The 22316-nt window shown below is 51.3% G+C and overlaps 42 non-coding genes across 42 annotated transcripts; all 42 read right to left on the bottom strand.

Moving 5' to 3' along the window:
• Positions 1–483: 483 nt before the first annotated feature.
• Positions 484–674, bottom strand: LOC144538786 (U2 spliceosomal RNA). Its single transcript, XR_013504570.1, has one exon. It is a non-coding gene; the product is annotated as a U2 spliceosomal RNA (small nuclear RNA).
• Positions 675–841: 167 nt separating this feature from the next.
• Positions 842–957, bottom strand: LOC144538616 (U5 spliceosomal RNA). The gene has a single exon (XR_013504402.1). It is a non-coding gene; the product is annotated as a U5 spliceosomal RNA (small nuclear RNA).
• Positions 958–1540: 583 nt separating this feature from the next.
• Positions 1541–1731, bottom strand: LOC144538785 (U2 spliceosomal RNA). The gene has a single exon (XR_013504569.1). It is a non-coding gene; the product is annotated as a U2 spliceosomal RNA (small nuclear RNA).
• Positions 1732–1898: 167 nt separating this feature from the next.
• On the bottom strand, positions 1899–2014 carry LOC144538615 (U5 spliceosomal RNA). The gene has a single exon (XR_013504401.1). It is a non-coding gene; the product is annotated as a U5 spliceosomal RNA (small nuclear RNA).
• A 583-nt stretch (positions 2015–2597) lies between these two features.
• On the bottom strand, positions 2598–2788 carry LOC144538784 (U2 spliceosomal RNA). Its single transcript, XR_013504568.1, has one exon. It is a non-coding gene; the product is annotated as a U2 spliceosomal RNA (small nuclear RNA).
• A 167-nt stretch (positions 2789–2955) lies between these two features.
• On the bottom strand, positions 2956–3071 carry LOC144538614 (U5 spliceosomal RNA). The gene has a single exon (XR_013504400.1). It is a non-coding gene; the product is annotated as a U5 spliceosomal RNA (small nuclear RNA).
• A 583-nt stretch (positions 3072–3654) lies between these two features.
• Positions 3655–3845, bottom strand: LOC144538783 (U2 spliceosomal RNA). Its single transcript, XR_013504567.1, has one exon. It is a non-coding gene; the product is annotated as a U2 spliceosomal RNA (small nuclear RNA).
• Positions 3846–4012: 167 nt separating this feature from the next.
• On the bottom strand, positions 4013–4128 carry LOC144538613 (U5 spliceosomal RNA). Its single transcript, XR_013504399.1, has one exon. It is a non-coding gene; the product is annotated as a U5 spliceosomal RNA (small nuclear RNA).
• A 583-nt stretch (positions 4129–4711) lies between these two features.
• On the bottom strand, positions 4712–4902 carry LOC144538782 (U2 spliceosomal RNA). The gene has a single exon (XR_013504566.1). It is a non-coding gene; the product is annotated as a U2 spliceosomal RNA (small nuclear RNA).
• A 167-nt stretch (positions 4903–5069) lies between these two features.
• On the bottom strand, positions 5070–5185 carry LOC144538612 (U5 spliceosomal RNA). Its single transcript, XR_013504398.1, has one exon. It is a non-coding gene; the product is annotated as a U5 spliceosomal RNA (small nuclear RNA).
• Positions 5186–5768: 583 nt separating this feature from the next.
• On the bottom strand, positions 5769–5959 carry LOC144538780 (U2 spliceosomal RNA). Its single transcript, XR_013504564.1, has one exon. It is a non-coding gene; the product is annotated as a U2 spliceosomal RNA (small nuclear RNA).
• A 167-nt stretch (positions 5960–6126) lies between these two features.
• LOC144538611 (U5 spliceosomal RNA) lies at positions 6127–6242 on the bottom strand. Its single transcript, XR_013504397.1, has one exon. It is a non-coding gene; the product is annotated as a U5 spliceosomal RNA (small nuclear RNA).
• Positions 6243–6825: 583 nt separating this feature from the next.
• LOC144538779 (U2 spliceosomal RNA) lies at positions 6826–7016 on the bottom strand. Its single transcript, XR_013504563.1, has one exon. It is a non-coding gene; the product is annotated as a U2 spliceosomal RNA (small nuclear RNA).
• Positions 7017–7183: 167 nt separating this feature from the next.
• On the bottom strand, positions 7184–7299 carry LOC144538610 (U5 spliceosomal RNA). The gene has a single exon (XR_013504396.1). It is a non-coding gene; the product is annotated as a U5 spliceosomal RNA (small nuclear RNA).
• Positions 7300–7882: 583 nt separating this feature from the next.
• LOC144538778 (U2 spliceosomal RNA) lies at positions 7883–8073 on the bottom strand. The gene has a single exon (XR_013504562.1). It is a non-coding gene; the product is annotated as a U2 spliceosomal RNA (small nuclear RNA).
• A 167-nt stretch (positions 8074–8240) lies between these two features.
• LOC144538609 (U5 spliceosomal RNA) lies at positions 8241–8356 on the bottom strand. Its single transcript, XR_013504395.1, has one exon. It is a non-coding gene; the product is annotated as a U5 spliceosomal RNA (small nuclear RNA).
• A 583-nt stretch (positions 8357–8939) lies between these two features.
• On the bottom strand, positions 8940–9130 carry LOC144538777 (U2 spliceosomal RNA). The gene has a single exon (XR_013504561.1). It is a non-coding gene; the product is annotated as a U2 spliceosomal RNA (small nuclear RNA).
• A 167-nt stretch (positions 9131–9297) lies between these two features.
• On the bottom strand, positions 9298–9413 carry LOC144538607 (U5 spliceosomal RNA). The gene has a single exon (XR_013504393.1). It is a non-coding gene; the product is annotated as a U5 spliceosomal RNA (small nuclear RNA).
• Positions 9414–9996: 583 nt separating this feature from the next.
• On the bottom strand, positions 9997–10187 carry LOC144538776 (U2 spliceosomal RNA). The gene has a single exon (XR_013504560.1). It is a non-coding gene; the product is annotated as a U2 spliceosomal RNA (small nuclear RNA).
• Positions 10188–10354: 167 nt separating this feature from the next.
• On the bottom strand, positions 10355–10470 carry LOC144538606 (U5 spliceosomal RNA). Its single transcript, XR_013504392.1, has one exon. It is a non-coding gene; the product is annotated as a U5 spliceosomal RNA (small nuclear RNA).
• Positions 10471–11053: 583 nt separating this feature from the next.
• Positions 11054–11244, bottom strand: LOC144538775 (U2 spliceosomal RNA). Its single transcript, XR_013504559.1, has one exon. It is a non-coding gene; the product is annotated as a U2 spliceosomal RNA (small nuclear RNA).
• Positions 11245–11411: 167 nt separating this feature from the next.
• Positions 11412–11527, bottom strand: LOC144538605 (U5 spliceosomal RNA). The gene has a single exon (XR_013504391.1). It is a non-coding gene; the product is annotated as a U5 spliceosomal RNA (small nuclear RNA).
• A 583-nt stretch (positions 11528–12110) lies between these two features.
• Positions 12111–12301, bottom strand: LOC144538774 (U2 spliceosomal RNA). Its single transcript, XR_013504558.1, has one exon. It is a non-coding gene; the product is annotated as a U2 spliceosomal RNA (small nuclear RNA).
• Positions 12302–12468: 167 nt separating this feature from the next.
• LOC144538604 (U5 spliceosomal RNA) lies at positions 12469–12584 on the bottom strand. The gene has a single exon (XR_013504390.1). It is a non-coding gene; the product is annotated as a U5 spliceosomal RNA (small nuclear RNA).
• A 585-nt stretch (positions 12585–13169) lies between these two features.
• On the bottom strand, positions 13170–13360 carry LOC144538773 (U2 spliceosomal RNA). Its single transcript, XR_013504557.1, has one exon. It is a non-coding gene; the product is annotated as a U2 spliceosomal RNA (small nuclear RNA).
• Positions 13361–13527: 167 nt separating this feature from the next.
• On the bottom strand, positions 13528–13643 carry LOC144538603 (U5 spliceosomal RNA). The gene has a single exon (XR_013504389.1). It is a non-coding gene; the product is annotated as a U5 spliceosomal RNA (small nuclear RNA).
• A 583-nt stretch (positions 13644–14226) lies between these two features.
• On the bottom strand, positions 14227–14417 carry LOC144538772 (U2 spliceosomal RNA). The gene has a single exon (XR_013504556.1). It is a non-coding gene; the product is annotated as a U2 spliceosomal RNA (small nuclear RNA).
• A 167-nt stretch (positions 14418–14584) lies between these two features.
• On the bottom strand, positions 14585–14700 carry LOC144538602 (U5 spliceosomal RNA). The gene has a single exon (XR_013504388.1). It is a non-coding gene; the product is annotated as a U5 spliceosomal RNA (small nuclear RNA).
• Positions 14701–15283: 583 nt separating this feature from the next.
• LOC144538771 (U2 spliceosomal RNA) lies at positions 15284–15474 on the bottom strand. The gene has a single exon (XR_013504555.1). It is a non-coding gene; the product is annotated as a U2 spliceosomal RNA (small nuclear RNA).
• A 167-nt stretch (positions 15475–15641) lies between these two features.
• On the bottom strand, positions 15642–15757 carry LOC144538601 (U5 spliceosomal RNA). The gene has a single exon (XR_013504387.1). It is a non-coding gene; the product is annotated as a U5 spliceosomal RNA (small nuclear RNA).
• A 583-nt stretch (positions 15758–16340) lies between these two features.
• On the bottom strand, positions 16341–16531 carry LOC144538769 (U2 spliceosomal RNA). Its single transcript, XR_013504553.1, has one exon. It is a non-coding gene; the product is annotated as a U2 spliceosomal RNA (small nuclear RNA).
• A 167-nt stretch (positions 16532–16698) lies between these two features.
• Positions 16699–16814, bottom strand: LOC144538600 (U5 spliceosomal RNA). Its single transcript, XR_013504386.1, has one exon. It is a non-coding gene; the product is annotated as a U5 spliceosomal RNA (small nuclear RNA).
• A 583-nt stretch (positions 16815–17397) lies between these two features.
• Positions 17398–17588, bottom strand: LOC144538768 (U2 spliceosomal RNA). The gene has a single exon (XR_013504552.1). It is a non-coding gene; the product is annotated as a U2 spliceosomal RNA (small nuclear RNA).
• Positions 17589–17755: 167 nt separating this feature from the next.
• Positions 17756–17871, bottom strand: LOC144538599 (U5 spliceosomal RNA). The gene has a single exon (XR_013504385.1). It is a non-coding gene; the product is annotated as a U5 spliceosomal RNA (small nuclear RNA).
• A 583-nt stretch (positions 17872–18454) lies between these two features.
• On the bottom strand, positions 18455–18645 carry LOC144538767 (U2 spliceosomal RNA). The gene has a single exon (XR_013504551.1). It is a non-coding gene; the product is annotated as a U2 spliceosomal RNA (small nuclear RNA).
• A 167-nt stretch (positions 18646–18812) lies between these two features.
• On the bottom strand, positions 18813–18928 carry LOC144538598 (U5 spliceosomal RNA). Its single transcript, XR_013504384.1, has one exon. It is a non-coding gene; the product is annotated as a U5 spliceosomal RNA (small nuclear RNA).
• Positions 18929–19511: 583 nt separating this feature from the next.
• LOC144538766 (U2 spliceosomal RNA) lies at positions 19512–19702 on the bottom strand. Its single transcript, XR_013504550.1, has one exon. It is a non-coding gene; the product is annotated as a U2 spliceosomal RNA (small nuclear RNA).
• Positions 19703–19869: 167 nt separating this feature from the next.
• On the bottom strand, positions 19870–19985 carry LOC144538596 (U5 spliceosomal RNA). Its single transcript, XR_013504382.1, has one exon. It is a non-coding gene; the product is annotated as a U5 spliceosomal RNA (small nuclear RNA).
• A 583-nt stretch (positions 19986–20568) lies between these two features.
• LOC144538765 (U2 spliceosomal RNA) lies at positions 20569–20759 on the bottom strand. Its single transcript, XR_013504549.1, has one exon. It is a non-coding gene; the product is annotated as a U2 spliceosomal RNA (small nuclear RNA).
• A 167-nt stretch (positions 20760–20926) lies between these two features.
• LOC144538595 (U5 spliceosomal RNA) lies at positions 20927–21042 on the bottom strand. The gene has a single exon (XR_013504381.1). It is a non-coding gene; the product is annotated as a U5 spliceosomal RNA (small nuclear RNA).
• Positions 21043–21625: 583 nt separating this feature from the next.
• Positions 21626–21816, bottom strand: LOC144538763 (U2 spliceosomal RNA). Its single transcript, XR_013504547.1, has one exon. It is a non-coding gene; the product is annotated as a U2 spliceosomal RNA (small nuclear RNA).
• Positions 21817–21983: 167 nt separating this feature from the next.
• LOC144538594 (U5 spliceosomal RNA) lies at positions 21984–22099 on the bottom strand. The gene has a single exon (XR_013504380.1). It is a non-coding gene; the product is annotated as a U5 spliceosomal RNA (small nuclear RNA).
• Between the last annotated feature and the right edge of the window lie 217 nt (positions 22100–22316).

The raw sequence follows: 22316 nt of genomic DNA, 5'->3' as shown, positions 1-22316 counted from the left end.
CACGCCTTTGCTGGCACTCCACCCCGCCTTCTCAGGAGCTTAATCCAATCCGATGACCCGGAAACTCATGCGTAGCCATTGCGCGCAGGCTCCTAGAGCCACTGCAATGACTGGTCAATCCCCCGTGCTCAAAATCACTGGTCTTGTTGTGTTAAAGTGCGCAAAGCTTGAGGGGAACAGGCCGCGCTTGTTTGTACAGCATGTCTACCCGTCGGGGCAATTGAACCCTTGTCCCCTGCGCAACAAGTAGGAAGATTGGCCACTGTACTAAGCAGGAGCACACTCTTTCACACCCTGAATAAGCTACCGGTGAGAATAGATTAGCTAAGGCAAACGGGGAGAAAACGCAGCACAGGCTGCTTTGACCAATTTCGAGGCGCACAAAAGCGCCGTCCACTTTGTTCTTGGTCTTTCGGTCAAATTAGGTATGACTTGCAGACTGGCTTTCCATGTTTTCAAACGTTGCTTTTCCACAGAGTGAGAGAAGGGTGCACCGTTCCCAGCGGCACTGCAATACCGGGTCGATGCGTGGAGCGAACGGAGCAAGCCCCTTTTTCAACTCCTGGTTCTAAAAATCCGTTTAATATGTTGTCCCCTTATAGAGGACGTATCAGATATTAAACTGATAAGAACAGATACTACACTTGATCTTAGCCAAAAGGCCGAGAAGCGATAACCCCTGGCCGTTGGCAGCACAAGGCCGCCCCTCCGGTCCGGTCCGTCCTCGTCGGGGTGTCACAGTATTTTGCCATAACAACTGCTGGTGCTTAGCACCTCCGCCCACGGAGTCTCTGGTGTACTTGTTGACCTAGTTTTCTATTTCCTTGCACAACGGTACAGGGCTCAGCCAAAGTGCTAAGCCCGCCAAAAATACCTTTAACTCTTTGGTGTTACTCTCCACGGAAGTCTTTAGTAAAAGGCGAAAGACTTATGCGTTATGAAGAGAAACCAGAGTAAGTACAGCCTCCGGCCACAAGAGCAGCCAAAGACCCTAGTCGTCTCGGTCAACAGCTTCACGGTGCTCCCCGTTTGGCTAGCTGCATAGCAAAGTACAGGCCACGCCTTTGCTGGCACTCCACCCCGCCTTCTCAGGAGCTTAATCCAATCCGATGACCCGGAAACTCATGCGTAGCCATTGCGCGCAGGCTCCTAGAGCCACTGCAATGACTGGTCAATCCCCCGTGCTCAAAATCACTGGTCTTGTTGTGTTAAAGTGCGCAAAGCTTGAGGGGAACAGGCCGCGCTTGTTTGTACAGCATGTCTACCCGTCGGGGCAATTGAACCCTTGTCCCCTGCGCAACAAGTAGGAAGATTGGCCACTGTACTAAGCAGGAGCACACTCTTTCACACCCTGAATAAGCTACCGGTGAGAATAGATTAGCTAAGGCAAACGGGGAGAAAACGCAGCACAGGCTGCTTTGACCAATTTCGAGGCGCACAAAAGCGCCGTCCACTTTGTTCTTGGTCTTTCGGTCAAATTAGGTATGACTTGCAGACTGGCTTTCCATGTTTTCAAACGTTGCTTTTCCACAGAGTGAGAGAAGGGTGCACCGTTCCCAGCGGCACTGCAATACCGGGTCGATGCGTGGAGCGAACGGAGCAAGCCCCTTTTTCAACTCCTGGTTCTAAAAATCCGTTTAATATGTTGTCCCCTTATAGAGGACGTATCAGATATTAAACTGATAAGAACAGATACTACACTTGATCTTAGCCAAAAGGCCGAGAAGCGATAACCCCTGGCCGTTGGCAGCACAAGGCCGCCCCTCCGGTCCGGTCCGTCCTCGTCGGGGTGTCACAGTATTTTGCCATAACAACTGCTGGTGCTTAGCACCTCCGCCCACGGAGTCTCTGGTGTACTTGTTGACCTAGTTTTCTATTTCCTTGCACAACGGTACAGGGCTCAGCCAAAGTGCTAAGCCCGCCAAAAATACCTTTAACTCTTTGGTGTTACTCTCCACGGAAGTCTTTAGTAAAAGGCGAAAGACTTATGCGTTATGAAGAGAAACCAGAGTAAGTACAGCCTCCGGCCACAAGAGCAGCCAAAGACCCTAGTCGTCTCGGTCAACAGCTTCACGGTGCTCCCCGTTTGGCTAGCTGCATAGCAAAGTACAGGCCACGCCTTTGCTGGCACTCCACCCCGCCTTCTCAGGAGCTTAATCCAATCCGATGACCCGGAAACTCATGCGTAGCCATTGCGCGCAGGCTCCTAGAGCCACTGCAATGACTGGTCAATCCCCCGTGCTCAAAATCACTGGTCTTGTTGTGTTAAAGTGCGCAAAGCTTGAGGGGAACAGGCCGCGCTTGTTTGTACAGCATGTCTACCCGTCGGGGCAATTGAACCCTTGTCCCCTGCGCAACAAGTAGGAAGATTGGCCACTGTACTAAGCAGGAGCACACTCTTTCACACCCTGAATAAGCTACCGGTGAGAATAGATTAGCTAAGGCAAACGGGGAGAAAACGCAGCACAGGCTGCTTTGACCAATTTCGAGGCGCACAAAAGCGCCGTCCACTTTGTTCTTGGTCTTTCGGTCAAATTAGGTATGACTTGCAGACTGGCTTTCCATGTTTTCAAACGTTGCTTTTCCACAGAGTGAGAGAAGGGTGCACCGTTCCCAGCGGCACTGCAATACCGGGTCGATGCGTGGAGCGAACGGAGCAAGCCCCTTTTTCAACTCCTGGTTCTAAAAATCCGTTTAATATGTTGTCCCCTTATAGAGGACGTATCAGATATTAAACTGATAAGAACAGATACTACACTTGATCTTAGCCAAAAGGCCGAGAAGCGATAACCCCTGGCCGTTGGCAGCACAAGGCCGCCCCTCCGGTCCGGTCCGTCCTCGTCGGGGTGTCACAGTATTTTGCCATAACAACTGCTGGTGCTTAGCACCTCCGCCCACGGAGTCTCTGGTGTACTTGTTGACCTAGTTTTCTATTTCCTTGCACAACGGTACAGGGCTCAGCCAAAGTGCTAAGCCCGCCAAAAATACCTTTAACTCTTTGGTGTTACTCTCCACGGAAGTCTTTAGTAAAAGGCGAAAGACTTATGCGTTATGAAGAGAAACCAGAGTAAGTACAGCCTCCGGCCACAAGAGCAGCCAAAGACCCTAGTCGTCTCGGTCAACAGCTTCACGGTGCTCCCCGTTTGGCTAGCTGCATAGCAAAGTACAGGCCACGCCTTTGCTGGCACTCCACCCCGCCTTCTCAGGAGCTTAATCCAATCCGATGACCCGGAAACTCATGCGTAGCCATTGCGCGCAGGCTCCTAGAGCCACTGCAATGACTGGTCAATCCCCCGTGCTCAAAATCACTGGTCTTGTTGTGTTAAAGTGCGCAAAGCTTGAGGGGAACAGGCCGCGCTTGTTTGTACAGCATGTCTACCCGTCGGGGCAATTGAACCCTTGTCCCCTGCGCAACAAGTAGGAAGATTGGCCACTGTACTAAGCAGGAGCACACTCTTTCACACCCTGAATAAGCTACCGGTGAGAATAGATTAGCTAAGGCAAACGGGGAGAAAACGCAGCACAGGCTGCTTTGACCAATTTCGAGGCGCACAAAAGCGCCGTCCACTTTGTTCTTGGTCTTTCGGTCAAATTAGGTATGACTTGCAGACTGGCTTTCCATGTTTTCAAACGTTGCTTTTCCACAGAGTGAGAGAAGGGTGCACCGTTCCCAGCGGCACTGCAATACCGGGTCGATGCGTGGAGCGAACGGAGCAAGCCCCTTTTTCAACTCCTGGTTCTAAAAATCCGTTTAATATGTTGTCCCCTTATAGAGGACGTATCAGATATTAAACTGATAAGAACAGATACTACACTTGATCTTAGCCAAAAGGCCGAGAAGCGATAACCCCTGGCCGTTGGCAGCACAAGGCCGCCCCTCCGGTCCGGTCCGTCCTCGTCGGGGTGTCACAGTATTTTGCCATAACAACTGCTGGTGCTTAGCACCTCCGCCCACGGAGTCTCTGGTGTACTTGTTGACCTAGTTTTCTATTTCCTTGCACAACGGTACAGGGCTCAGCCAAAGTGCTAAGCCCGCCAAAAATACCTTTAACTCTTTGGTGTTACTCTCCACGGAAGTCTTTAGTAAAAGGCGAAAGACTTATGCGTTATGAAGAGAAACCAGAGTAAGTACAGCCTCCGGCCACAAGAGCAGCCAAAGACCCTAGTCGTCTCGGTCAACAGCTTCACGGTGCTCCCCGTTTGGCTAGCTGCATAGCAAAGTACAGGCCACGCCTTTGCTGGCACTCCACCCCGCCTTCTCAGGAGCTTAATCCAATCCGATGACCCGGAAACTCATGCGTAGCCATTGCGCGCAGGCTCCTAGAGCCACTGCAATGACTGGTCAATCCCCCGTGCTCAAAATCACTGGTCTTGTTGTGTTAAAGTGCGCAAAGCTTGAGGGGAACAGGCCGCGCTTGTTTGTACAGCATGTCTACCCGTCGGGGCAATTGAACCCTTGTCCCCTGCGCAACAAGTAGGAAGATTGGCCACTGTACTAAGCAGGAGCACACTCTTTCACACCCTGAATAAGCTACCGGTGAGAATAGATTAGCTAAGGCAAACGGGGAGAAAACGCAGCACAGGCTGCTTTGACCAATTTCGAGGCGCACAAAAGCGCCGTCCACTTTGTTCTTGGTCTTTCGGTCAAATTAGGTATGACTTGCAGACTGGCTTTCCATGTTTTCAAACGTTGCTTTTCCACAGAGTGAGAGAAGGGTGCACCGTTCCCAGCGGCACTGCAATACCGGGTCGATGCGTGGAGCGAACGGAGCAAGCCCCTTTTTCAACTCCTGGTTCTAAAAATCCGTTTAATATGTTGTCCCCTTATAGAGGACGTATCAGATATTAAACTGATAAGAACAGATACTACACTTGATCTTAGCCAAAAGGCCGAGAAGCGATAACCCCTGGCCGTTGGCAGCACAAGGCCGCCCCTCCGGTCCGGTCCGTCCTCGTCGGGGTGTCACAGTATTTTGCCATAACAACTGCTGGTGCTTAGCACCTCCGCCCACGGAGTCTCTGGTGTACTTGTTGACCTAGTTTTCTATTTCCTTGCACAACGGTACAGGGCTCAGCCAAAGTGCTAAGCCCGCCAAAAATACCTTTAACTCTTTGGTGTTACTCTCCACGGAAGTCTTTAGTAAAAGGCGAAAGACTTATGCGTTATGAAGAGAAACCAGAGTAAGTACAGCCTCCGGCCACAAGAGCAGCCAAAGACCCTAGTCGTCTCGGTCAACAGCTTCACGGTGCTCCCCGTTTGGCTAGCTGCATAGCAAAGTACAGGCCACGCCTTTGCTGGCACTCCACCCCGCCTTCTCAGGAGCTTAATCCAATCCGATGACCCGGAAACTCATGCGTAGCCATTGCGCGCAGGCTCCTAGAGCCACTGCAATGACTGGTCAATCCCCCGTGCTCAAAATCACTGGTCTTGTTGTGTTAAAGTGCGCAAAGCTTGAGGGGAACAGGCCGCGCTTGTTTGTACAGCATGTCTACCCGTCGGGGCAATTGAACCCTTGTCCCCTGCGCAACAAGTAGGAAGATTGGCCACTGTACTAAGCAGGAGCACACTCTTTCACACCCTGAATAAGCTACCGGTGAGAATAGATTAGCTAAGGCAAACGGGGAGAAAACGCAGCACAGGCTGCTTTGACCAATTTCGAGGCGCACAAAAGCGCCGTCCACTTTGTTCTTGGTCTTTCGGTCAAATTAGGTATGACTTGCAGACTGGCTTTCCATGTTTTCAAACGTTGCTTTTCCACAGAGTGAGAGAAGGGTGCACCGTTCCCAGCGGCACTGCAATACCGGGTCGATGCGTGGAGCGAACGGAGCAAGCCCCTTTTTCAACTCCTGGTTCTAAAAATCCGTTTAATATGTTGTCCCCTTATAGAGGACGTATCAGATATTAAACTGATAAGAACAGATACTACACTTGATCTTAGCCAAAAGGCCGAGAAGCGATAACCCCTGGCCGTTGGCAGCACAAGGCCGCCCCTCCGGTCCGGTCCGTCCTCGTCGGGGTGTCACAGTATTTTGCCATAACAACTGCTGGTGCTTAGCACCTCCGCCCACGGAGTCTCTGGTGTACTTGTTGACCTAGTTTTCTATTTCCTTGCACAACGGTACAGGGCTCAGCCAAAGTGCTAAGCCCGCCAAAAATACCTTTAACTCTTTGGTGTTACTCTCCACGGAAGTCTTTAGTAAAAGGCGAAAGACTTATGCGTTATGAAGAGAAACCAGAGTAAGTACAGCCTCCGGCCACAAGAGCAGCCAAAGACCCTAGTCGTCTCGGTCAACAGCTTCACGGTGCTCCCCGTTTGGCTAGCTGCATAGCAAAGTACAGGCCACGCCTTTGCTGGCACTCCACCCCGCCTTCTCAGGAGCTTAATCCAATCCGATGACCCGGAAACTCATGCGTAGCCATTGCGCGCAGGCTCCTAGAGCCACTGCAATGACTGGTCAATCCCCCGTGCTCAAAATCACTGGTCTTGTTGTGTTAAAGTGCGCAAAGCTTGAGGGGAACAGGCCGCGCTTGTTTGTACAGCATGTCTACCCGTCGGGGCAATTGAACCCTTGTCCCCTGCGCAACAAGTAGGAAGATTGGCCACTGTACTAAGCAGGAGCACACTCTTTCACACCCTGAATAAGCTACCGGTGAGAATAGATTAGCTAAGGCAAACGGGGAGAAAACGCAGCACAGGCTGCTTTGACCAATTTCGAGGCGCACAAAAGCGCCGTCCACTTTGTTCTTGGTCTTTCGGTCAAATTAGGTATGACTTGCAGACTGGCTTTCCATGTTTTCAAACGTTGCTTTTCCACAGAGTGAGAGAAGGGTGCACCGTTCCCAGCGGCACTGCAATACCGGGTCGATGCGTGGAGCGAACGGAGCAAGCCCCTTTTTCAACTCCTGGTTCTAAAAATCCGTTTAATATGTTGTCCCCTTATAGAGGACGTATCAGATATTAAACTGATAAGAACAGATACTACACTTGATCTTAGCCAAAAGGCCGAGAAGCGATAACCCCTGGCCGTTGGCAGCACAAGGCCGCCCCTCCGGTCCGGTCCGTCCTCGTCGGGGTGTCACAGTATTTTGCCATAACAACTGCTGGTGCTTAGCACCTCCGCCCACGGAGTCTCTGGTGTACTTGTTGACCTAGTTTTCTATTTCCTTGCACAACGGTACAGGGCTCAGCCAAAGTGCTAAGCCCGCCAAAAATACCTTTAACTCTTTGGTGTTACTCTCCACGGAAGTCTTTAGTAAAAGGCGAAAGACTTATGCGTTATGAAGAGAAACCAGAGTAAGTACAGCCTCCGGCCACAAGAGCAGCCAAAGACCCTAGTCGTCTCGGTCAACAGCTTCACGGTGCTCCCCGTTTGGCTAGCTGCATAGCAAAGTACAGGCCACGCCTTTGCTGGCACTCCACCCCGCCTTCTCAGGAGCTTAATCCAATCCGATGACCCGGAAACTCATGCGTAGCCATTGCGCGCAGGCTCCTAGAGCCACTGCAATGACTGGTCAATCCCCCGTGCTCAAAATCACTGGTCTTGTTGTGTTAAAGTGCGCAAAGCTTGAGGGGAACAGGCCGCGCTTGTTTGTACAGCATGTCTACCCGTCGGGGCAATTGAACCCTTGTCCCCTGCGCAACAAGTAGGAAGATTGGCCACTGTACTAAGCAGGAGCACACTCTTTCACACCCTGAATAAGCTACCGGTGAGAATAGATTAGCTAAGGCAAACGGGGAGAAAACGCAGCACAGGCTGCTTTGACCAATTTCGAGGCGCACAAAAGCGCCGTCCACTTTGTTCTTGGTCTTTCGGTCAAATTAGGTATGACTTGCAGACTGGCTTTCCATGTTTTCAAACGTTGCTTTTCCACAGAGTGAGAGAAGGGTGCACCGTTCCCAGCGGCACTGCAATACCGGGTCGATGCGTGGAGCGAACGGAGCAAGCCCCTTTTTCAACTCCTGGTTCTAAAAATCCGTTTAATATGTTGTCCCCTTATAGAGGACGTATCAGATATTAAACTGATAAGAACAGATACTACACTTGATCTTAGCCAAAAGGCCGAGAAGCGATAACCCCTGGCCGTTGGCAGCACAAGGCCGCCCCTCCGGTCCGGTCCGTCCTCGTCGGGGTGTCACAGTATTTTGCCATAACAACTGCTGGTGCTTAGCACCTCCGCCCACGGAGTCTCTGGTGTACTTGTTGACCTAGTTTTCTATTTCCTTGCACAACGGTACAGGGCTCAGCCAAAGTGCTAAGCCCGCCAAAAATACCTTTAACTCTTTGGTGTTACTCTCCACGGAAGTCTTTAGTAAAAGGCGAAAGACTTATGCGTTATGAAGAGAAACCAGAGTAAGTACAGCCTCCGGCCACAAGAGCAGCCAAAGACCCTAGTCGTCTCGGTCAACAGCTTCACGGTGCTCCCCGTTTGGCTAGCTGCATAGCAAAGTACAGGCCACGCCTTTGCTGGCACTCCACCCCGCCTTCTCAGGAGCTTAATCCAATCCGATGACCCGGAAACTCATGCGTAGCCATTGCGCGCAGGCTCCTAGAGCCACTGCAATGACTGGTCAATCCCCCGTGCTCAAAATCACTGGTCTTGTTGTGTTAAAGTGCGCAAAGCTTGAGGGGAACAGGCCGCGCTTGTTTGTACAGCATGTCTACCCGTCGGGGCAATTGAACCCTTGTCCCCTGCGCAACAAGTAGGAAGATTGGCCACTGTACTAAGCAGGAGCACACTCTTTCACACCCTGAATAAGCTACCGGTGAGAATAGATTAGCTAAGGCAAACGGGGAGAAAACGCAGCACAGGCTGCTTTGACCAATTTCGAGGCGCACAAAAGCGCCGTCCACTTTGTTCTTGGTCTTTCGGTCAAATTAGGTATGACTTGCAGACTGGCTTTCCATGTTTTCAAACGTTGCTTTTCCACAGAGTGAGAGAAGGGTGCACCGTTCCCAGCGGCACTGCAATACCGGGTCGATGCGTGGAGCGAACGGAGCAAGCCCCTTTTTCAACTCCTGGTTCTAAAAATCCGTTTAATATGTTGTCCCCTTATAGAGGACGTATCAGATATTAAACTGATAAGAACAGATACTACACTTGATCTTAGCCAAAAGGCCGAGAAGCGATAACCCCTGGCCGTTGGCAGCACAAGGCCGCCCCTCCGGTCCGGTCCGTCCTCGTCGGGGTGTCACAGTATTTTGCCATAACAACTGCTGGTGCTTAGCACCTCCGCCCACGGAGTCTCTGGTGTACTTGTTGACCTAGTTTTCTATTTCCTTGCACAACGGTACAGGGCTCAGCCAAAGTGCTAAGCCCGCCAAAAATACCTTTAACTCTTTGGTGTTACTCTCCACGGAAGTCTTTAGTAAAAGGCGAAAGACTTATGCGTTATGAAGAGAAACCAGAGTAAGTACAGCCTCCGGCCACAAGAGCAGCCAAAGACCCTAGTCGTCTCGGTCAACAGCTTCACGGTGCTCCCCGTTTGGCTAGCTGCATAGCAAAGTACAGGCCACGCCTTTGCTGGCACTCCACCCCGCCTTCTCAGGAGCTTAATCCAATCCGATGACCCGGAAACTCATGCGTAGCCATTGCGCGCAGGCTCCTAGAGCCACTGCAATGACTGGTCAATCCCCCGTGCTCAAAATCACTGGTCTTGTTGTGTTAAAGTGCGCAAAGCTTGAGGGGAACAGGCCGCGCTTGTTTGTACAGCATGTCTACCCGTCGGGGCAATTGAACCCTTGTCCCCTGCGCAACAAGTAGGAAGATTGGCCACTGTACTAAGCAGGAGCACACTCTTTCACACCCTGAATAAGCTACCGGTGAGAATAGATTAGCTAAGGCAAACGGGGAGAAAACGCAGCACAGGCTGCTTTGACCAATTTCGAGGCGCACAAAAGCGCCGTCCACTTTGTTCTTGGTCTTTCGGTCAAATTAGGTATGACTTGCAGACTGGCTTTCCATGTTTTCAAACGTTGCTTTTCCACAGAGTGAGAGAAGGGTGCACCGTTCCCAGCGGCACTGCAATACCGGGTCGATGCGTGGAGCGAACGGAGCAAGCCCCTTTTTCAACTCCTGGTTCTAAAAATCCGTTTAATATGTTGTCCCCTTATAGAGGACGTATCAGATATTAAACTGATAAGAACAGATACTACACTTGATCTTAGCCAAAAGGCCGAGAAGCGATAACCCCTGGCCGTTGGCAGCACAAGGCCGCCCCTCCGGTCCGGTCCGTCCTCGTCGGGGTGTCACAGTATTTTGCCATAACAACTGCTGGTGCTTAGCACCTCCGCCCACGGAGTCTCTGGTGTACTTGTTGACCTAGTTTTCTATTTCCTTGCACAACGGTACAGGGCTCAGCCAAAGTGCTAAGCCCGCCAAAAATACCTTTAACTCTTTGGTGTTACTCTCCACGGAAGTCTTTAGTAAAAGGCGAAAGACTTATGCGTTATGAAGAGAAACCAGAGTAAGTACAGCCTCCGGCCACAAGAGCAGCCAAAGACCCTAGTCGTCTCGGTCAACAGCTTCACGGTGCTCCCCGTTTGGCTAGCTGCATAGCAAAGTACAGGCCACGCCTTTGCTGGCACTCCACCCCGCCTTCTCAGGAGCTTAATCCAATCCGATGACCCGGAAACTCATGCGTAGCCATTGCGCGCAGGCTCCTAGAGCCACTGCAATGACTGGTCAATCCCCCGTGCTCAAAATCACTGGTCTTGTTGTGTTAAAGTGCGCAAAGCTTGAGGGGAACAGGCCGCGCTTGTTTGTACAGCATGTCTACCCGTCGGGGCAATTGAACCCTTGTCCCCTGCGCAACAAGTAGGAAGATTGGCCACTGTACTAAGCAGGAGCACACTCTTTCACACCCTGAATAAGCTACCGGTGAGAATAGATTAGCTAAGGCAAACGGGGAGAAAACGCAGCACAGGCTGCTTTGACCAATTTCGAGGCGCACAAAAGCGCCGTCCACTTTGTTCTTGGTCTTTCGGTCAAATTAGGTATGACTTGCAGACTGGCTTTCCATGTTTTCAAACGTTGCTTTTCCACAGAGTGAGAGAAGGGTGCACCGTTCCCAGCGGCACTGCAATACCGGGTCGATGCGTGGAGCGAACGGAGCAAGCCCCTTTTTCAACTCCTGGTTCTAAAAATCCGTTTAATATGTTGTCCCCTTATAGAGGACGTATCAGATATTAAACTGATAAGAACAGATACTACACTTGATCTTAGCCAAAAGGCCGAGAAGCGATAACCCCTGGCCGTTGGCAGCACAAGGCCGCCCCTCCGGTCCGGTCCGTCCTCGTCGGGGTGTCACAGTATTTTGCCATAACAACTGCTGGTGCTTAGCACCTCCGCCCACGGAGTCTCTGGTGTACTTGTTGACCTAGTTTTCTATTTCCTTGCACAACGGTACAGGGCTCAGCCAAAGTGCTAAGCCCGCCAAAAATACCTTTAACTCTTTGGTGTTACTCTCCACGGAAGTCTTTAGTAAAAGGCGAAAGACTTATGCGTTATGAAGAGAAACCAGAGTAAGTACAGCCTCCGGCCACAAGAGCAGCCAAAGACCCTAGTCGTCTCGGTCAACAGCTTCACGGTGCTCCCCGTTTGGCTAGCTGCATAGCAAAGTACAGGCCACGCCTTTGCTGGCACTCCACCCCGCCTTCTCAGGAGCTTAATCCAATCCGATGACCCGGAAACTCATGCGTAGCCATTGCGCGCAGGCTCCTAGAGCCACTGCAATGACTGGTCAATCCCCCGTGCTCAAAATCACTGGTCTTGTTGTGTTAAAGTGCGCAAAGCTTGAGGGGAACAGGCCGCGCTTGTTTGTACAGCATGTCTACCCGTCGGGGCAATTGAACCCTTGTCCCCTGCGCAACAAGTAGGAAGATTGGCCACTGTACTAAGCAGGAGCACACTCTTTCACACCCTGAATAAGCTACCGGTGAGAATAGATTAGCTAAGGCAAACGGGGAGAAAACGCAGCACAGGCTGCTTTGACCAATTTCGAGGCGCACAAAAGCGCCGTCCACTTTGTTCTTGGTCTTTCGGTCAAATTAGGTATGACTTGCAGACTGGCTTTCCATGTTTTCAAACGTTGCTTTTCCACAGAGTGAGAGAAGGGTGCACCGTTCCCAGCGGCACTGCAATACCGGGTCGATGCGTGGAGCGAACGGAGCAAGCCCCTTTTTCAACTCCTGGTTCTAAAAATCCGTTTAATATGTTGTCCCCTTATAGAGGACGTATCAGATATTAAACTGATAAGAACAGATACTACACTTGATCTTAGCCAAAAGGCCGAGAAGCGATAACCCCTGGCCGTTGGCAGCACAAGGCCGCCCCTCCGGTCCGGTCCGTCCTCGTCGGGGTGTCACAGTATTTTGCCATAACAACTGCTGGTGCTTAGCACCTCCGCCCACGGAGTCTCTGGTGTACTTGTTGACCTAGTTTTCTATTTCCTTGCACAACGGTACAGGGCTCAGCCAAAGTGCTAAGCCCGCCAAAAATACCTTTAACTCTTTGGTGTTACTCTCCACGGAAGTCTTTAGTAAAAGGCGAAAGACTTATGCGTTATGAAGAGAAACCAGAGTAAGTACAGCCTCCGGCCACAAGAGCAGCCAAAGACCCTAGTCGTCTCGGTCAACAGCTTCACGGTGCTCCCCGTTTGGCTAGCTGCATAGCAAAGTACAGGCCACGCCTTTGCTGGCACTCCACCCCGCCTTCTCAGGAGCTTAATCCAATCCGATGACCCGGAAACTCATGCGTAGCCATTGCGCGCAGGCTCCTAGAGCCACTGCAATGACTGGTCAATCCCCCGTGCTCAAAATCACTGGTCTTGTTGTGTTAAAGTGCGCAAAGCTTGAGGGGAACAGGCCGCGCTTGTTTGTACAGCATGTCTACCCGTCGGGGCAATTGAACCCTTGTCCCCTGCGCAACAAGTAGGAAGATTGGCCACTGTACTAAGCAGGAGCACACTCTTTCACACCCTGAATAAGCTACCGGTGAGAATAGATTAGCTAAGGCAAACGGGGAGAGAAAACGCAGCACAGGCTGCTTTGACCAATTTCGAGGCGCACAAAAGCGCCGTCCACTTTGTTCTTGGTCTTTCGGTCAAATTAGGTATGACTTGCAGACTGGCTTTCCATGTTTTCAAACGTTGCTTTTCCACAGAGTGAGAGAAGGGTGCACCGTTCCCAGCGGCACTGCAATACCGGGTCGATGCGTGGAGCGAACGGAGCAAGCCCCTTTTTCAACTCCTGGTTCTAAAAATCCGTTTAATATGTTGTCCCCTTATAGAGGACGTATCAGATATTAAACTGATAAGAACAGATACTACACTTGATCTTAGCCAAAAGGCCGAGAAGCGATAACCCCTGGCCGTTGGCAGCACAAGGCCGCCCCTCCGGTCCGGTCCGTCCTCGTCGGGGTGTCACAGTATTTTGCCATAACAACTGCTGGTGCTTAGCACCTCCGCCCACGGAGTCTCTGGTGTACTTGTTGACCTAGTTTTCTATTTCCTTGCACAACGGTACAGGGCTCAGCCAAAGTGCTAAGCCCGCCAAAAATACCTTTAACTCTTTGGTGTTACTCTCCACGGAAGTCTTTAGTAAAAGGCGAAAGACTTATGCGTTATGAAGAGAAACCAGAGTAAGTACAGCCTCCGGCCACAAGAGCAGCCAAAGACCCTAGTCGTCTCGGTCAACAGCTTCACGGTGCTCCCCGTTTGGCTAGCTGCATAGCAAAGTACAGGCCACGCCTTTGCTGGCACTCCACCCCGCCTTCTCAGGAGCTTAATCCAATCCGATGACCCGGAAACTCATGCGTAGCCATTGCGCGCAGGCTCCTAGAGCCACTGCAATGACTGGTCAATCCCCCGTGCTCAAAATCACTGGTCTTGTTGTGTTAAAGTGCGCAAAGCTTGAGGGGAACAGGCCGCGCTTGTTTGTACAGCATGTCTACCCGTCGGGGCAATTGAACCCTTGTCCCCTGCGCAACAAGTAGGAAGATTGGCCACTGTACTAAGCAGGAGCACACTCTTTCACACCCTGAATAAGCTACCGGTGAGAATAGATTAGCTAAGGCAAACGGGGAGAAAACGCAGCACAGGCTGCTTTGACCAATTTCGAGGCGCACAAAAGCGCCGTCCACTTTGTTCTTGGTCTTTCGGTCAAATTAGGTATGACTTGCAGACTGGCTTTCCATGTTTTCAAACGTTGCTTTTCCACAGAGTGAGAGAAGGGTGCACCGTTCCCAGCGGCACTGCAATACCGGGTCGATGCGTGGAGCGAACGGAGCAAGCCCCTTTTTCAACTCCTGGTTCTAAAAATCCGTTTAATATGTTGTCCCCTTATAGAGGACGTATCAGATATTAAACTGATAAGAACAGATACTACACTTGATCTTAGCCAAAAGGCCGAGAAGCGATAACCCCTGGCCGTTGGCAGCACAAGGCCGCCCCTCCGGTCCGGTCCGTCCTCGTCGGGGTGTCACAGTATTTTGCCATAACAACTGCTGGTGCTTAGCACCTCCGCCCACGGAGTCTCTGGTGTACTTGTTGACCTAGTTTTCTATTTCCTTGCACAACGGTACAGGGCTCAGCCAAAGTGCTAAGCCCGCCAAAAATACCTTTAACTCTTTGGTGTTACTCTCCACGGAAGTCTTTAGTAAAAGGCGAAAGACTTATGCGTTATGAAGAGAAACCAGAGTAAGTACAGCCTCCGGCCACAAGAGCAGCCAAAGACCCTAGTCGTCTCGGTCAACAGCTTCACGGTGCTCCCCGTTTGGCTAGCTGCATAGCAAAGTACAGGCCACGCCTTTGCTGGCACTCCACCCCGCCTTCTCAGGAGCTTAATCCAATCCGATGACCCGGAAACTCATGCGTAGCCATTGCGCGCAGGCTCCTAGAGCCACTGCAATGACTGGTCAATCCCCCGTGCTCAAAATCACTGGTCTTGTTGTGTTAAAGTGCGCAAAGCTTGAGGGGAACAGGCCGCGCTTGTTTGTACAGCATGTCTACCCGTCGGGGCAATTGAACCCTTGTCCCCTGCGCAACAAGTAGGAAGATTGGCCACTGTACTAAGCAGGAGCACACTCTTTCACACCCTGAATAAGCTACCGGTGAGAATAGATTAGCTAAGGCAAACGGGGAGAAAACGCAGCACAGGCTGCTTTGACCAATTTCGAGGCGCACAAAAGCGCCGTCCACTTTGTTCTTGGTCTTTCGGTCAAATTAGGTATGACTTGCAGACTGGCTTTCCATGTTTTCAAACGTTGCTTTTCCACAGAGTGAGAGAAGGGTGCACCGTTCCCAGCGGCACTGCAATACCGGGTCGATGCGTGGAGCGAACGGAGCAAGCCCCTTTTTCAACTCCTGGTTCTAAAAATCCGTTTAATATGTTGTCCCCTTATAGAGGACGTATCAGATATTAAACTGATAAGAACAGATACTACACTTGATCTTAGCCAAAAGGCCGAGAAGCGATAACCCCTGGCCGTTGGCAGCACAAGGCCGCCCCTCCGGTCCGGTCCGTCCTCGTCGGGGTGTCACAGTATTTTGCCATAACAACTGCTGGTGCTTAGCACCTCCGCCCACGGAGTCTCTGGTGTACTTGTTGACCTAGTTTTCTATTTCCTTGCACAACGGTACAGGGCTCAGCCAAAGTGCTAAGCCCGCCAAAAATACCTTTAACTCTTTGGTGTTACTCTCCACGGAAGTCTTTAGTAAAAGGCGAAAGACTTATGCGTTATGAAGAGAAACCAGAGTAAGTACAGCCTCCGGCCACAAGAGCAGCCAAAGACCCTAGTCGTCTCGGTCAACAGCTTCACGGTGCTCCCCGTTTGGCTAGCTGCATAGCAAAGTACAGGCCACGCCTTTGCTGGCACTCCACCCCGCCTTCTCAGGAGCTTAATCCAATCCGATGACCCGGAAACTCATGCGTAGCCATTGCGCGCAGGCTCCTAGAGCCACTGCAATGACTGGTCAATCCCCCGTGCTCAAAATCACTGGTCTTGTTGTGTTAAAGTGCGCAAAGCTTGAGGGGAACAGGCCGCGCTTGTTTGTACAGCATGTCTACCCGTCGGGGCAATTGAACCCTTGTCCCCTGCGCAACAAGTAGGAAGATTGGCCACTGTACTAAGCAGGAGCACACTCTTTCACACCCTGAATAAGCTACCGGTGAGAATAGATTAGCTAAGGCAAACGGGGAGAAAACGCAGCACAGGCTGCTTTGACCAATTTCGAGGCGCACAAAAGCGCCGTCCACTTTGTTCTTGGTCTTTCGGTCAAATTAGGTATGACTTGCAGACTGGCTTTCCATGTTTTCAAACGTTGCTTTTCCACAGAGTGAGAGAAGGGTGCACCGTTCCCAGCGGCACTGCAATACCGGGTCGATGCGTGGAGCGAACGGAGCAAGCCCCTTTTTCAACTCCTGGTTCTAAAAATCCGTTTAATATGTTGTCCCCTTATAGAGGACGTATCAGATATTAAACTGATAAGAACAGATACTACACTTGATCTTAGCCAAAAGGCCGAGAAGCGATAACCCCTGGCCGTTGGCAGCACAAGGCCGCCCCTCCGGTCCGGTCCGTCCTCGTCGGGGTGTCACAGTATTTTGCCATAACAACTGCTGGTGCTTAGCACCTCCGCCCACGGAGTCTCTGGTGTACTTGTTGACCTAGTTTTCTATTTCCTTGCACAACGGTACAGGGCTCAGCCAAAGTGCTAAGCCCGCCAAAAATACCTTTAACTCTTTGGTGTTACTCTCCACGGAAGTCTTTAGTAAAAGGCGAAAGACTTATGCGTTATGAAGAGAAACCAGAGTAAGTACAGCCTCCGGCCACAAGAGCAGCCAAAGACCCTAGTCGTCTCGGTCAACAGCTTCACGGTGCTCCCCGTTTGGCTAGCTGCATAGCAAAGTACAGGCCACGCCTTTGCTGGCACTCCACCCCGCCTTCTCAGGAGCTTAATCCAATCCGATGACCCGGAAACTCATGCGTAGCCATTGCGCGCAGGCTCCTAGAGCCACTGCAATGACTGGTCAATCCCCCGTGCTCAAAATCACTGGTCTTGTTGTGTTAAAGTGCGCAAAGCTTGAGGGGAACAGGCCGCGCTTGTTTGTACAGCATGTCTACCCGTCGGGGCAATTGAACCCTTGTCCCCTGCGCAACAAGTAGGAAGATTGGCCACTGTACTAAGCAGGAGCACACTCTTTCACACCCTGAATAAGCTACCGGTGAGAATAGATTAGCTAAGGCAAACGGGGAGAAAACGCAGCACAGGCTGCTTTGACCAATTTCGAGGCGCACAAAAGCGCCGTCCACTTTGTTCTTGGTCTTTCGGTCAAATTAGGTATGACTTGCAGACTGGCTTTCCATGTTTTCAAACGTTGCTTTTCCACAGAGTGAGAGAAGGGTGCACCGTTCCCAGCGGCACTGCAATACCGGGTCGATGCGTGGAGCGAACGGAGCAAGCCCCTTTTTCAACTCCTGGTTCTAAAAATCCGTTTAATATGTTGTCCCCTTATAGAGGACGTATCAGATATTAAACTGATAAGAACAGATACTACACTTGATCTTAGCCAAAAGGCCGAGAAGCGATAACCCCTGGCCGTTGGCAGCACAAGGCCGCCCCTCCGGTCCGGTCCGTCCTCGTCGGGGTGTCACAGTATTTTGCCATAACAACTGCTGGTGCTTAGCACCTCCGCCCACGGAGTCTCTGGTGTACTTGTTGACCTAGTTTTCTATTTCCTTGCACAACGGTACAGGGCTCAGCCAAAGTGCTAAGCCCGCCAAAAATACCTTTAACTCTTTGGTGTTACTCTCCACGGAAGTCTTTAGTAAAAGGCGAAAGACTTATGCGTTATGAAGAGAAACCAGAGTAAGTACAGCCTCCGGCCACAAGAGCAGCCAAAGACCCTAGTCGTCTCGGTCAACAGCTTCACGGTGCTCCCCGTTTGGCTAGCTGCATAGCAAAGTACAGGCCACGCCTTTGCTGGCACTCCACCCCGCCTTCTCAGGAGCTTAATCCAATCCGATGACCCGGAAACTCATGCGTAGCCATTGCGCGCAGGCTCCTAGAGCCACTGCAATGACTGGTCAATCCCCCGTGCTCAAAATCACTGGTCTTGTTGTGTTAAAGTGCGCAAAGCTTGAGGGGAACAGGCCGCGCTTGTTTGTACAGCATGTCTACCCGTCGGGGCAATTGAACCCTTGTCCCCTGCGCAACAAGTAGGAAGATTGGCCACTGTACTAAGCAGGAGCACACTCTTTCACACCCTGAATAAGCTACCGGTGAGAATAGATTAGCTAAGGCAAACGGGGAGAAAACGCAGCACAGGCTGCTTTGACCAATTTCGAGGCGCACAAAAGCGCCGTCCACTTTGTTCTTGGTCTTTCGGTCAAATTAGGTATGACTTGCAGACTGGCTTTCCATGTTTTCAAACGTTGCTTTTCCACAGAGTGAGAGAAGGGTGCACCGTTCCCAGCGGCACTGCAATACCGGGTCGATGCGTGGAGCGAACGGAGCAAGCCCCTTTTTCAACTCCTGGTTCTAAAAATCCGTTTAATATGTTGTCCCCTTATAGAGGACGTATCAGATATTAAACTGATAAGAACAGATACTACACTTGATCTTAGCCAAAAGGCCGAGAAGCGATAACCCCTGGCCGTTGGCAGCACAAGGCCGCCCCTCCGGTCCGGTCCGTCCTCGTCGGGGTGTCACAGTATTTTGCCATAACAACTGCTGGTGCTTAGCACCTCCGCCCACGGAGTCTCTGGTGTACTTGTTGACCTAGTTTTCTATTTCCTTGCACAACGGTACAGGGCTCAGCCAAAGTGCTAAGCCCGCCAAAAATACCTTTAACTCTTTGGTGTTACTCTCCACGGAAGTCTTTAGTAAAAGGCGAAAGACTTATGCGTTATGAAGAGAAACCAGAGTAAGTACAGCCTCCGGCCACAAGAGCAGCCAAAGACCCTAGTCGTCTCGGTCAACAGCTTCACGGTGCTCCCCGTTTGGCTAGCTGCATAGCAAAGTACAGGCCACGCCTTTGCTGGCACTCCACCCCGCCTTCTCAGGAGCTTAATCCAATCCGATGACCCGGAAACTCATGCGTAGCCATTGCGCGCAGGCTCCTAGAGCCACTGCAATGACTGGTCAATCCCCCGTGCTCAAAATCACTGGTCTTGTTGTGTTAAAGTGCGCAAAGCTTGAGGGGAACAGGCCGCGCTTGTTTGTACAGCATGTCTACCCGTCGGGGCAATTGAACCCTTGTCCCCTGCGCAACAAGTAGGAAGATTGGCCACTGTACTAAGCAGGAGCACACTCTTTCACACCCTGAATAAGCTACCGGTGAGAATAGATTAGCTAAGGCAAACGGGGAGAAAACGCAGCACAGGCTGCTTTGACCAATTTCGAGGCGCACAAAAGCGCCGTCCACTTTGTTCTTGGTCTTTCGGTCAAATTAGGTATGACTTGCAGACTGGCTTTCCATGTTTTCAAACGTTGCTTTTCCACAGAGTGAGAGAAGGGTGCACCGTTCCCAGCGGCACTGCAATACCGGGTCGATGCGTGGAGCGAACGGAGCAAGCCCCTTTTTCAACTCCTGGTTCTAAAAATCCGTTTAATATGTTGTCCCCTTATAGAGGACGTATCAGATATTAAACTGATAAGAACAGATACTACACTTGATCTTAGCCAAAAGGCCGAGAAGCGATAACCCCTGGCCGTTGGCAGCACAAGGCCGCCCCTCCGGTCCGGTCCGTCCTCGTCGGGGTGTCACAGTATTTTGCCATAACAACTGCTGGTGCTTAGCACCTCCGCCCACGGAGTCTCTGGTGTACTTGTTGACCTAGTTTTCTATTTCCTTGCACAACGGTACAGGGCTCAGCCAAAGTGCTAAGCCCGCCAAAAATACCTTTAACTCTTTGGTGTTACTCTCCACGGAAGTCTTTAGTAAAAGGCGAAAGACTTATGCGTTATGAAGAGAAACCAGAGTAAGTACAGCCTCCGGCCACAAGAGCAGCCAAAGACCCTAGTCGTCTCGGTCAACAGCTTCACGGTGCTCCCCGTTTGGCTAGCTGCATAGCAAAGTACAGGCCACGCCTTTGCTGGCACTCCACCCCGCCTTCTCAGGAGCTTAATCCAATCCGATGACCCGGAAACTCATGCGTAGCCATTGCGCGCAGGCTCCTAGAGCCACTGCAATGACTGGTCAATCCCCCGTGCTCAAAATCACTGGTCTTGTTGTGTTAAAGTGCGCAAAGCTTGAGGGGAACAGGCCGCGCTTGTTTGTACAGCATGTCTACCCGTCGGGGCAATTGAACCCTTGTCCCCTGCGCAACAAGTAGGAAGATTGGCCACTGTACTAAGCAGGAGCACACTCTTTCACACCCTGAATAAGCTACCGGTGAGAATAGATTAGCTAAGGCAAACGGGGAGAAAACGCAGCACAGGCTGCTTTGACCAATTTCGAGGCGCACAAAAGCGCCGTCCACTTTGTTCTTGGTCTTTCGGTCAAATTAGGTATGACTTGCAGACTGGCTTTCCATGTTTTCAAACGTTGCTTTTCCACAGAGTGAGAGAAGGGTGCACCGTTCCCAGCGGCACTGCAATACCGGGTCGATGCGTGGAGCGAACGGAGCAAGCCCCTTTTTCAACTCCTGGTTCTAAAAATCCGTTTAATATGTTGTCCCCTTATAGAGGACGTATCAGATATTAAACTGATAAGAACAGATACTACACTTGATCTTAGCCAAAAGGCCGAGAAGCGATAACCCCTGGCCGTTGGCAGCACAAGGCCGCCCCTCCGGTCCGGTCCGTCCTCGTCGGGGTGTCACAGTATTTTGCCATAACAACTGCTGGTGCTTAGCACCTCCGCCCACGGAGTCTCTGGTGTACTTGTTGACCTAGTTTTCTATTTCCTTGCACAACGGTACAGGGCTCAGCCAAAGTGCTAAGCCCGCCAAAAATACCTTTAACTCTTTGGTGTTACTCTCCACGGAAGTCTTTAGTAAAAGGCGAAAGACTTATGCGTTATGAAGAGAAACCAGAGTAAGTACAGCCTCCGGCCACAAGAGCAGCCAAAGACCCTAGTCGTCTCGGTCAACAGCTTCACGGTGCTCCCCGTTTGGCTAGCTGCATAGCAAAGTACAGGCCACGCCTTTGCTGGCACTCCACCCCGCCTTCTCAGGAGCTTAATCCAATCCGATGACCCGGAAACTCATGCGTAGCCATTGCGCGCAGGCTCCTAGAGCCACTGCAATGACTGGTCAATCCCCCGTGCTCAAAATCACTGGTCTTGTTGTGTTAAAGTGCGCAAAGCTTGAGGGGAACAGGCCGCGCTTGTTTGTACAGCATGTCTACCCGTCGGGGCAATTGAACCCTTGTCCCCTGCGCAACAAGTAGGAAGATTGGCCACTGTACTAAGCAGGAGCACACTCTTTCACACCCTGAATAAGCTACCGGTGAGAATAGATTAGCTAAGGCAAACGGGGAGAAAACGCAGCACAGGCTGCTTTGACCAATTTCGAGGCGCACAAAAGCGCCGTCCACTTTGTTCTTGGTCTTTCGGTCAAATTAGGTATGACTTGCAGACTGGCTTTCCATGTTTTCAAACGTTGCTTTTCCACAGAGTGAGAGAAGGGTGCACCGTTCCCAGCGGCACTGCAATACCGGGTCGATGCGTGGAGCGAACGGAGCAAGCCCCTTTTTCAACTCCTGGTTCTAAAAATCCGTTTAATATGTTGTCCCCTTATAGAGGACGTATCAGATATTAAACTGATAAGAACAGATACTACACTTGATCTTAGCCAAAAGGCCGAGAAGCGATAACCCCTGGCCGTTGGCAGCACAAGGCCGCCCCTCCGGTCCGGTCCGTCCTCGTCGGGGTGTCACAGTATTTTGCCATAACAACTGCTGGTGCTTAGCACCTCCGCCCACGGAGTCTCTGGTGTACTTGTTGACCTAGTTTTCTATTTCCTTGCACAACGGTACAGGGCTCAGCCAAAGTGCTAAGCCCGCCAAAAATACCTTTAACTCTTTGGTGTTACTCTCCACGGAAGTCTTTAGTAAAAGGCGAAAGACTTATGCGTTATGAAGAGAAACCAGAGTAAGTACAGCCTCCGGCCACAAGAGCAGCCAAAGACCCTAGTCGTCTCGGTCAACAGCTTCACGGTGCTCCCCGTTTGGCTAGCTGCATAGCAAAGTACAGGCCACGCCTTTGCTGGCACTCCACCCCGCCTTCTCAGGAGCTTAATCCAATCCGATGACCCGGAAACTCATGCGTAGCCATTGCGCGCAGGCTCCTAGAGCCACTGCAATGACTGGTCA

Source organism: Centroberyx gerrardi, chromosome 4 (assembly GCF_048128805.1).
Source record: "Centroberyx gerrardi isolate f3 chromosome 4, fCenGer3.hap1.cur.20231027, whole genome shotgun sequence".
NCBI lineage: Eukaryota > Metazoa > Chordata > Actinopteri > Beryciformes > Berycidae > Centroberyx > Centroberyx gerrardi.
This window is presented reverse-complemented; position numbering and strand designations above follow the sequence as displayed.